The 10,347-nt window shown below is 35.9% G+C and overlaps 1 pseudogene; it reads left to right on the forward strand.

The window, feature by feature from the left end:
- The first annotated feature begins 422 nt into the window (after positions 1–422).
- LOC124085313 (52 kDa repressor of the inhibitor of the protein kinase-like) lies at positions 423–3,649 on the forward strand (annotated as a pseudogene).
- The last annotated feature ends 6,698 nt before the right edge of the window (positions 3,650–10,347 follow it).

Here is a 10,347-nt window from a genome sequence, read left to right on the forward strand (position 1 = left end):
TAAAAATAAATAACTTTTATATGTACTAGAAATAAATATGCTTTCAATATATGTATATTTATAAATGCACTTTATATTATATATAGATATATAGGCTGTTTATATTAATTGTATATATAAACTACAAATTCTAATTTATATCAATAAATATGCGAACATAAATTAATAAAATAAACAATATTATGCCAGATTCCAATATATTTCTAAAGCATTGTTTAAAATGTAACAATTTCAATAACTTGTACCTGAATCTCAGGTCTTGAAATACACTGATGTAAAATAATGGTGAAAGGCTTCTCGCGTGCCCGCCCCTCCCCGCGCGCCGGCCCTGCCGAGCCGGCCGGCGGGCCTGGCTCCCCTCCCCCGCCCCGACGGGCGGGTGGCTGCCCTGAGGAGGCGGGGAGGGGAGGGCTGGGCCGGCCGGCAGGCGGGCGACGATGCCGAACTTCTGCGCTGCCCCGACTGCACGCGGAAGAGCACTCAGTCTGACCTGGCCTTCTTCAGGTTCCCGCGGGATCCGGCCAGATGCCAGAAGCGGGTAGAGAATTGTAGGAGAGCTGACTTGGAAGATAAAACACCTGATCAACTAAATAAACATTATCGATTATGTGCCAAACACTTTGAGACCTCTATGATCTGTAGAACTATACATTTTGCAGAGGCATCAGAAAACTAAAGAATGATTGGGTTATTTTATTTCTCAAAATTAATTGAAGCAGATACTTGTGAAGTCATTGGGAGAGTCCTTATAGGACAGTACTTCGAGATAATGCAATACCAACACTATTTGATCTTACCAGTCATTTGAACAATCCACATAGTAGACACAGAAAACGAATAAAAGAATTGAGTGAAGATGAAATCAGGACACTGAAACAGAAAAAAATTGATGAAACTTCTGAACAGGAACAAAAACATAAAGAAACAAATAATAGCAATGCTCAGAACCCCAGTGCAGAAGAAGGGGGTGATGAACAGGATGAAGATATTTTGCCTTTAACCCTTGAAGAGAAAGAAAACAAAGAATACTTAAAATCTTTATTTGAAATTTTGATTCTTATGGGAAAACAAAATATACCTCTGGACGGGCATGAGGCTGATGAAATCCCAGAAGGTCTCTTCACTCCTGATAACTTTCAGGCCCTGTTGGAGTGCCGGATAAATTCTGGTGAAGAGGTCCTGAGAAAACGCTTTGAGACCACAGCAGTTAACACATTGTTCTGTTCAAAAACACAACAGAAACAGATGCTGGAGATCTGTGAGAGTTGCATCCGGGAAGAAACCCTCAGGGAAGTGAGAGACTCGCACTTCTTTTCCATTATCACTGATGATGTGGTGGACATAGCAGGGAAAGAGCACCTTCCCGTGTTGGTGAGGTTTGTAGATGAGTCTCATAACTTGAGAGAGGAATTTGTGGGCTTCCTGCCTTATGAAGCTGATGCAGAAATTTTGGCTGTGAAATTTCACACTACCGTAACTGAGAAGTGGGGACTAAATATGGAGTATTGTCGTGGCCAGGCTTACATTGTGTCTAGCGGATTCTCTTCCAAAATGAAAGTTGTTGCTTCTAGACTTTTAGAGAAATACCCTCAAGCTATATACACACTCTGCTCTTCCTGTGCCTTAAACATGTGGCTGGCAAAATCAGTGCCTGTGATGGGGGTGTCTGTTTCATTAGGAACAATTGAAGAAGTTTGTTCTTTTTTCCATCGATCACCACAACTGCTATTAGAACTTGACAATGTAATTTCTGTTCTTTTTCAAAACAGTGAAGAAAGGGGTAAAGAACTGAAGGAAATTTGCCATTCTCAGTGGACAGGTAGGCATGATGCTTTTGAAATTTTGGTGGATCTCCTGCAAGCACTTGTTTTATGTTTAGATGGTATAAATAGTGACACAAATATTAGATGGAATAATTGTATAACTGGTCGAGCATTTGTACTCTGTAGTGCAGTAACAGATTTTGATTTCATTGTTACCATTGTTGTTCTTAAAAATGTCTTATCTTTTACAAGAGCCTTTGGGAAAAATCTCCAGGGACAAACTTCTGATGTCTTCTTTGCTGCCAGTAGCTTAACTGCAGTACTACATTCACTCAATGAAGTGATGGAAAATATTGAAGTTTATCATGAGTTTTGGTTTGAGGAAGCAACAAATTTGGAAACCAAACTTGATATTCAGATGAAACTCCCTGGGAAATTTCGTAGGGCTCAGCAGGGTAACCTGGAATCTCAGCTAACCTCTGAAAGTTACTATAAAGAAACCCTAAGTGTTCCAACAGTGGAGCACATCATTCAGGAACTTAAAGATATATTTTCAGAACAGCACCTCAAAGCTCTTAAATGCTTATCTCTGGTACCATCAGTCATGGGACAGCTCAAATTTAATACATCAGAGGAGCACCATGCTGACATGTACAGAAGTGACTTGCCTAATCCCGACACGCTTTCAGCTGAGCTACACTGTTGGAGAATCAAATGGAAACATCGAGGGAAAGATATAGAGCTTCCATCCACCATTTATGAAGCCCTTCATTTGCCTGATATCAAGTTTTTTCCTAATGTATATGCTTTGCTGAAGGTCCTGTGTATTCTTCCTGTAATGAAGGTTGAGAATGAACGCTATGAAAATGGATGAAAGCGTCTTAAAGCATACTTGAGGAACACTTTGACAGACCAAAGGTCAAGTAACTTGGCTTTGCTTAACATAAATTTTGATATAAAACATGATCTGGATTTAATGGTAGACACATATATCAAACTATATACAACTAAGTCAGAGCTTCCTACAGATAATTCAGAAACTGTTGAAAATACCTAAAAGACTTTTAAAATGGGCTTTCTCTTATATTTGATATTTGGAAGAAAAGCCGTAAGGTATATGTAGGTCACTTATCACTGAATATCTTTGCCTACAGGCCTCATGAATACATTAGCCATTGGTAATCTGCCTATGTACATGGCACCTGTTTGAGCTCTCGTGCTTTGAAAAATTGTCTGTTCTTCCAGAAGACTGCATTGGAAGTACCACATTTCACCTCTGCGTGACCTCTGCTAGTAGCACTCTGAAATTGTTTTAGTTAAGTCTTTTAGGTTATAAAATGTATTATTACCATGGATCCAGTTGTCAGGTATTATTATCAATTTTGAAGAAATAAATTTTGAGGAGGTATAAGAAAAGAATGCATCTTATGAAATGTTGCAATGAAGCCTACTGTTGACCTTTGACTATTAGGAGTTTTAAGTGTGTTAAAATCTGTAATGGACAATTAAGGGAATTAACCAGAGTTGTGAGCTTACCAAACAGATTTCAGTATAGATTTTGCCTTTATCAAACGAACTTAAAGAACAAGTTACAGTTAAAATTTGAGTGGAAGAGCTTGCCGTGGTTGTTCCATAGCTGGTTGTTGCTGTTTACATTCCTTTGTTGAGCCTACGTCTTCATAAGCCTACACTTTCATTTTAGCAAGTAAATGGTGAACACTTCTGCTTCACTGTCAAGACAGAATCAGAGGCTGTTGATATGGGCAACTTGTCTGTTTTCTTTTTCCATGACTATATCTACTGCCTCGTCTTGATTTATAAGCAAAACCTGGAAAACCTACAAAATAAATGTTTCACAGTTTATCTAGAAATAATACAGAAAATATTGCTGTTATTTTTGGTAAAGAAAATCAATTTTGTATAGTTTATTTCAATCTAAATAAAATGTGAATTTTGTTTAAAGTTAAAAATAAATAAATAAATAAATAAAATAATGGTGAAAAATGTGCAAAACAAGGAAACCATAGGAAAATATTAAAACAATAAAATATAGTAATTAATTGGATCATTAAAGGACTAAAAAGCCTTAAAGTTTATTGTATTCACTTATCAAAGATCTAAGGAGAGAAAAAAACTTGTATAATTACATATTCTTATTTTATGCCTTTCCCTAAACTTCAAGACACCTGAGTTTCAAAAACAGGTTGTTACTGAAATCTCCTGAACAAATGATACCATGTGCACATACCAATGTTTTAATACATTGTCACTCTTGAATAGCTCAGGGACCAAACACAGAATTTTTAAAATTTGTTTCTTTTTCCATAGGCTGCCAGTCTTATATCCCTGCTTAGAACTTCTATCATGGATATGCAGATAAAGAGAAGGAAGTTGGATGCAAATAATATCATCACTAATAAGTCATGTGTAAAGTTTAAATAGACTAGGTTGAAATCCAAAGTTCATTCTCAAAGGAAGATTTGATTTATAGTTTCTTAGTGATGGTTTTCTTTTCTTGTTAGCATATGTAGTCAAATATAAGCTAAATACTTATATAATAGAAACCAAATCTCAATAAGGACTTAAGAAGAAAGCATCAAGTACAAAACTGCATTCCCATAAGGCAATAATGACAGAATGAGGAGGTATAGGTCCTTAATCCATCAATTGTTTCTACTTTCGGGGGTCTTTTGGACTAAATTAGTAGTTCTTAATATTTTTGTCCTCCCAGGAATCTCATACTCCCATGGACATCTAGGATTCTCCTTGCTATGTGACCTCAAGCCAATCACTCAAACTCTTTCATCCTCCACATCTCTTGATTAGAGTCCTCAGGTCTAGGGTACATGGAAATCATTCCAGAATGAGAGTCACATGCTCTGAATTTCCTCATACTGGCTTTTCTGCTAGCTGGGTGACTCATTCCCTCTAATGTTCAGGCTATGAGTCAAATTTGAGATGATAGGTATACTACATTGAATGTATTAATAATAACAGAAATTAAACATTGAAGCCCATATCATTTGCTTCCTCAATAAGTGCTTTAATCAGCTTTTCTGCTGCTGTGACTTAAAGACCCAACCAACACAACTGTAGACGAGGAAAAATTTATTTGGGAGCTCTCAGTTTTAGGTCTCAATCCATAGATAGCAGACTGCATTCCTGGGGGCTCAAGGTGTGGCAGAACATCATGGTGGAAGAGTATGGCAGAGGAAAAATCTCACATGATGATGAGGAAGCAGAGAAAGACTCTGCTCACCAGATACAAAATATAGACCTCAAAGTCACACCCCCAATTCCCACCTTCTCCAGCCACACCCTACCACTTCAGTTATCAGTCAGTTAATCCCTATGAGGGGATTGATTAGAGTCCTCAGGTCTAGGGTACATGGAAATCATTCCAGAATGAGAGTCACATGCTCTGAATTTCCTCGTACTGGCTTTTCTGCTAGCTGGCTGACTCATTCCCTCTAATGATTGTGTTAAAACTCTTACAACCCAATCATTTCTCCTCTGAACCTTCTTGCATTGTCTCACATGTGAGCTTTTGGGGGACACCTCACACCCAAACCATAACAATAAGCCTCGTTGTCTCATAGAACCTAAAGGTTGTTTTTATAGGCATGTAGTCAGGGAGCCAGGACAAAGGGGAGAAACTGTGGTGGAGCCAGGATGAGCCCTATTGCACCTAATTCTCCCCTACACCTGGCAAGTCTGAATACTGGTAATAGTATGTCAGGTTCTTTTCACTTTCAATTCATGATGATTTCAAGACATCTTTACTTCTATATCACATACCTTTCCTCCGTTGGTGCTCCAACTTCTTTGTTGTTTTTCTTACCAGCTATCACTGCGTTCAGCCATTAAACAGCTGTGAACTTGATGATATATGGGGATCTATTTGACATTATTTGGCCACTGTGGCTTCAAAGAATTGAGTGATGATTACTAAAAGAGACTCTTGTGTTATGGCTGGGGACATATATTGGTTGAGGGATGGGTGTTGGACTAAGGAAGTGGAGGAGATATTTGATCCCACATTTGGACTGCAGGAGCATTACAAATTCTTTTTAATAATACAGAATAAGACTCTAGAGAGTAATTGATCCTAGAAACAGGAGAGCAGCCACTAGAGACTCTACACAAAGAGGGAAGAGCTGGCTATATTTCTGTTGCAAAAAATAATCTGTGAGTGCTGGGGTTGTAGCTCAGTGGCAGAGCACATGTGAGGAACTGGATTCCATCCTCAGCACCATATAAAAATAAACAAAATAAAGGCATGCTGTCCATCTACAACTACAAAAAATATTTTTTTACAAAGAAATAATCTGTGAATGTTCCATATGAGCTTGAGAAAAATGTATATTATGCGATTCTTGGATGAAATATTTTAGCCTTTAATGGGCTCATCACTAGACTACATATGGCCAAACAAAGAATAAGTGTGCTTGAATAAATCTCAATAGAATCTTCCCAAACTGAAATGAAATGGGGAAAACAATTTTGTAATCCAAATTATCTTTGAACAAGCTTCAAAGTATGTAACATACAAGTAATTTGAACACCAGCAGGAGAAGATTCAAGCAAAAGAAATATTTGAAGGAATAATGGCTGAGAATTTTCTAAAATTACTTAAAATATTAGCCACAGATCATGGAAGTTCAGATAAAACAAAACAGGAAAGTATATATACTAAGATAAATAAACAAATCAACAAAAAAAAGAAAAGAAAAGAAAGAAAACCACATCCAAGCATATCAAATTCGAATGGCAAGAACCAAAAGAAAAAAAAAAAAACAATATCCAAAAAGAAACAAGAGAGAAACAAAGATAAGAATTGTGGACAAATTCAACACAAACCATGCAAACATAAAGAAACAGTAGAGTGAAATATTTAAAGCGTTGAAATAAAAAGAAGCGTCAAATTCGAATTCTATATCCAGAGAAATTGTACTTCAAAATTGAAAAATAAATGAAATATTTCTCTAACAAAGAGAGAAAGAGAGAGAAGGAATCATTATTAGAAGAATCATCCTGCAAGAAAAGACAAAAATGTGGGGCCAGTAGGGTGGTTTTGTCCTATAACCCCAGCTAATCAGAAGGTAGAAGCAAGAGAATGCAATGTTATAGGACAGCCACAGCAACTTAGCCAGATGCTGTCTAAAATTTAAAAAAATAAAAACGTCTGAGGATTTGGCTCAATTGCAGAGTGCCCCTGGATTCAATGCCAAGTATAGAGGGGAAAAAAAGTTAAATTAAACTCTTTGGGGAGAAGAAAAATAATGTATCCGATCCATATAAAAGATAAGAAAATGACTGGTGAGAGAATAAATGAAAATAAACTAAAATTTTTATTTTCTTATTTTTTTTCTGCCCACCTACCAATGTTGGTTCTATTTGTTTCCATATTGTTATGGGAATTTAGTGTTGTACATAATGAGGGAATTGGTTGTTGCATATTTGTACATACTCACAACATAACAATATAATTTTGCCCATATTCTTTTCCATGATTTCCTCTTTTTCTCATTTCCTCTCTCCTCCTATCCCCTTTTCTCTACTCTACTGATTTGCCTTCAGTTTTTGTGAGACAATACACCCCTTTTTCCTCCCTAGCTTCCATATATAAGAGAAAACATACAACCTTTGACCTTCTGAGTTTGACTTATTTTGTTTATTATAATTGCCTCAAGTTCCATCTATTTTCCTGCAAATGACATAATTTCATTTTTCTTTATGGCTGAGAAAAACTCCATTGTGTATGGATACTACATTTTCTTTATCTGTTCATTGGTTGATGGACACCTAGATTTTTGGTTCAATATTTTTATTATTGTGAGTTGGGCTGCCATGAACATGTGTATGAATGTAATGCTGTACTATGATGACTTAAGTTCTTTAGGATAAATACCAGGGAGTAATATAGCTGGGTCACATTGTGGTTCCCTTCCTAGTCTTTTGAGAAAACTTCATACTAACTTCCAGAGTTGTTGTGTTAATTTACAATCCCACCAACAGTGTGAAAATGTTTCATTTTCTTCATATTCTCTCTAGCATTTATTATTTTTTGTATTCTTGATGGTTGCCATTCTCTTGGAGTGAGATGAAATCTCAGTGTAATTTTTATTTGCACTTCTGTAATTGCTAATAATGTTAAACATTTTTTGTATATTTTTGGATATTTGTATTTCTTCTTTTGAGAAATGAACATTTAGTTCATTTCCCCATTTATTAATTGGATTATTTGCTTTTGCAGGGGCAAACATTTTTAGTTCTTTAGTTATCTTAGAACAAGCTTCAAAATCTGTAACATATTTTGTAATTTGTACACCAGAAGGAGAAGAAAGTTTCAAGCTAAAGAAATATTTGAAGGAATAATTGATAAAATTCTGGATATAATTCTCTATCTGAAGAGTAGCTAGCAACAATTGTCTTCCATTTCTACATTCTGTCTTCACATTCTTAATTGTTTTCTTTGCTGTGAAGAAACTTTTTAATTTGATGCCATTTGGTTTATTAAATTCTGGCCTTATTTCTTGAGCCTTTAGGGATACTATTGAGAAAGTCATTGGCTGTAAGTTGCATAGTTGAACCTATATTTTCTTCAAGGAGTTGCATAGTTTCTGTTCTAATTGTGAGGTCTTTCATCTATTTTGAGTTGACTTCTGTGCAGGGCAAGAAATAAGGATTTAATCTCATTCATCTGCATATAGATAACCAGTTACCCCAGCACTATTTGTTTAAAAAGCTGTCTTTCCTTCAATGAATGTTTTTGGCACCATTGTCAAGGATCAGATGACTATAGATTGTGAATTTGTCTCTGTGTCTTCTATTCTGTCCCATTGGTGTGTGTATCTATTTTTATGCCAGTACCATGAAGTTTTGGTTACTATAACTCTATAATATAATTTGAAATCAGGCATTGTAATGCATTCAGCATTGCTTTTTCTGGCTTAGAGTTGTTTTGGCTATTCTGGGTCTTTTATTCTTCCACATGAATTTTAGGACTACTTTTACTAGTTCTGTGAAGAATTTCATTTTGATGGGGATTGCATTGAACCTGGGTATTTATTTTGGTTGCATGCCCATGTTAACAATACTAATTCTGCCTATCCACTAATGTGGGAGATCTTTCTATCTTCTTTATCTTCTTCAATTTCTTTTTTCAATGTTTTATAGTTTGCATTATAGAGATCTTTCACCTCCTTGGTTATATTAATTCCTGGGACTTTGTGTGAGGAGGTATGGGAGTTATTTTTGATAGGACTAGTTTCATGATTTCTTTCTCAACAGGTTTTTTTTTGGGGGGGGCGGTAGGGGAGGTAACAGGGATTGAACTCAGGGGCACTTAACCACTGAGCCACATCCCCAACACCTTTTTATTTATTTATTTATTGTATTTGTATTTTAGAGACAGATTCTCACTGAGTTGCTTAGGGCATCACTAAGTTGCTGAGGCTGGGTTTGAATTTGCAATCCTCCTGCCTGAGCATTTGAGCATCCTGACCTTCTGGGATTACAGGCATGCACCACTGCATCTAGCTAGCAGATTCATTATTGGTGTATAAGAAGGCTATTAACTTTTGTATATTGATTTTGGAGCCTGTTGCTTTGTGAAATTTGTTTATTAGCTCTAAAAGTCTTCTGGTGGAGCTTTATGGATCTTGTAAGTATAGGATCATATCTTCAAACAGTGATAATTTGAGTTCTTCCTTTCCTATTTTTAGCCCTTTTATTTCCTTCCCTTGCCTAATTGCTCTGAACAGAACCTAGCACTATAATGAATAGGAGTAGTGACATATCTTTAAGGAAATTCTTTCAGTTTTTCCCCATTCACTATGCCATTGACTTTGAGTTTTCATATATAGCCTTTATAATGCTGAGGTGAGTTCCTTCCAGCTTCATTACTTATATATTTTATATATAAAATATATACAATATATAAAATACATAACTATATAAAATATTTGCTAATATTTTATTGAGGATTTTTGCATATAATTTTGTCAGGGATATTGGTCTGTGGTTTTCTTGATGCATCCACCTCTGGTTTTGGTATAAGTGTGATACTGGCTTTTTAGAATAAATTTGAAAGTATTTTATCATTTCCTATTTCATGGAATAATTTCAGGACCATTTGCACTGGTTTTTCTTTAAAAGTCTGGTAAAATTCAGTTAAGAATCCATCTGGTCCTGGACTTTCTTTATTGGAAGGTTTTTATTAATGCTTCCATCTCATTGCTAGTTGTAGGTTCGTATAGGTTTTCTATGTCCTCTTGATTCAATTTTGGCAGGCCATATGTATCTAGAAATGTATCCATTTCTTACAGGTTTTTCAATTTATTGAAGTAAAAGTTTTCAAAGTAGTCTCTAATAATCCTCTGAATTTTTGTAATGTCTGTAGTGATTTCTCCTTTTTCATCTCTCATTTGATTAATTTGGATCTTCTGTTTTTTCTTTTGGTTAGTTTGGCTAAGGGATTATCAATGTTGCTTATCTTTTTTTTTAAGAGAGAGAGAGAGGGAGGAGAGAGAGAGAGAGAGAGAGAGAGAGAGAGAGAGAGAGAGAGAGAGAATTTTTTAAT

The sequence above is a fragment of the Marmota monax genome, unplaced genomic scaffold (assembly GCF_021218885.2).
Source record: "Marmota monax isolate L192 unplaced genomic scaffold, Marmota_monax_Labrador192_F-V1.1 WCK01_AAM20220418_F8-fsc00874, whole genome shotgun sequence".
Lineage (NCBI taxonomy): Eukaryota > Metazoa > Chordata > Mammalia > Rodentia > Sciuridae > Marmota > Marmota monax.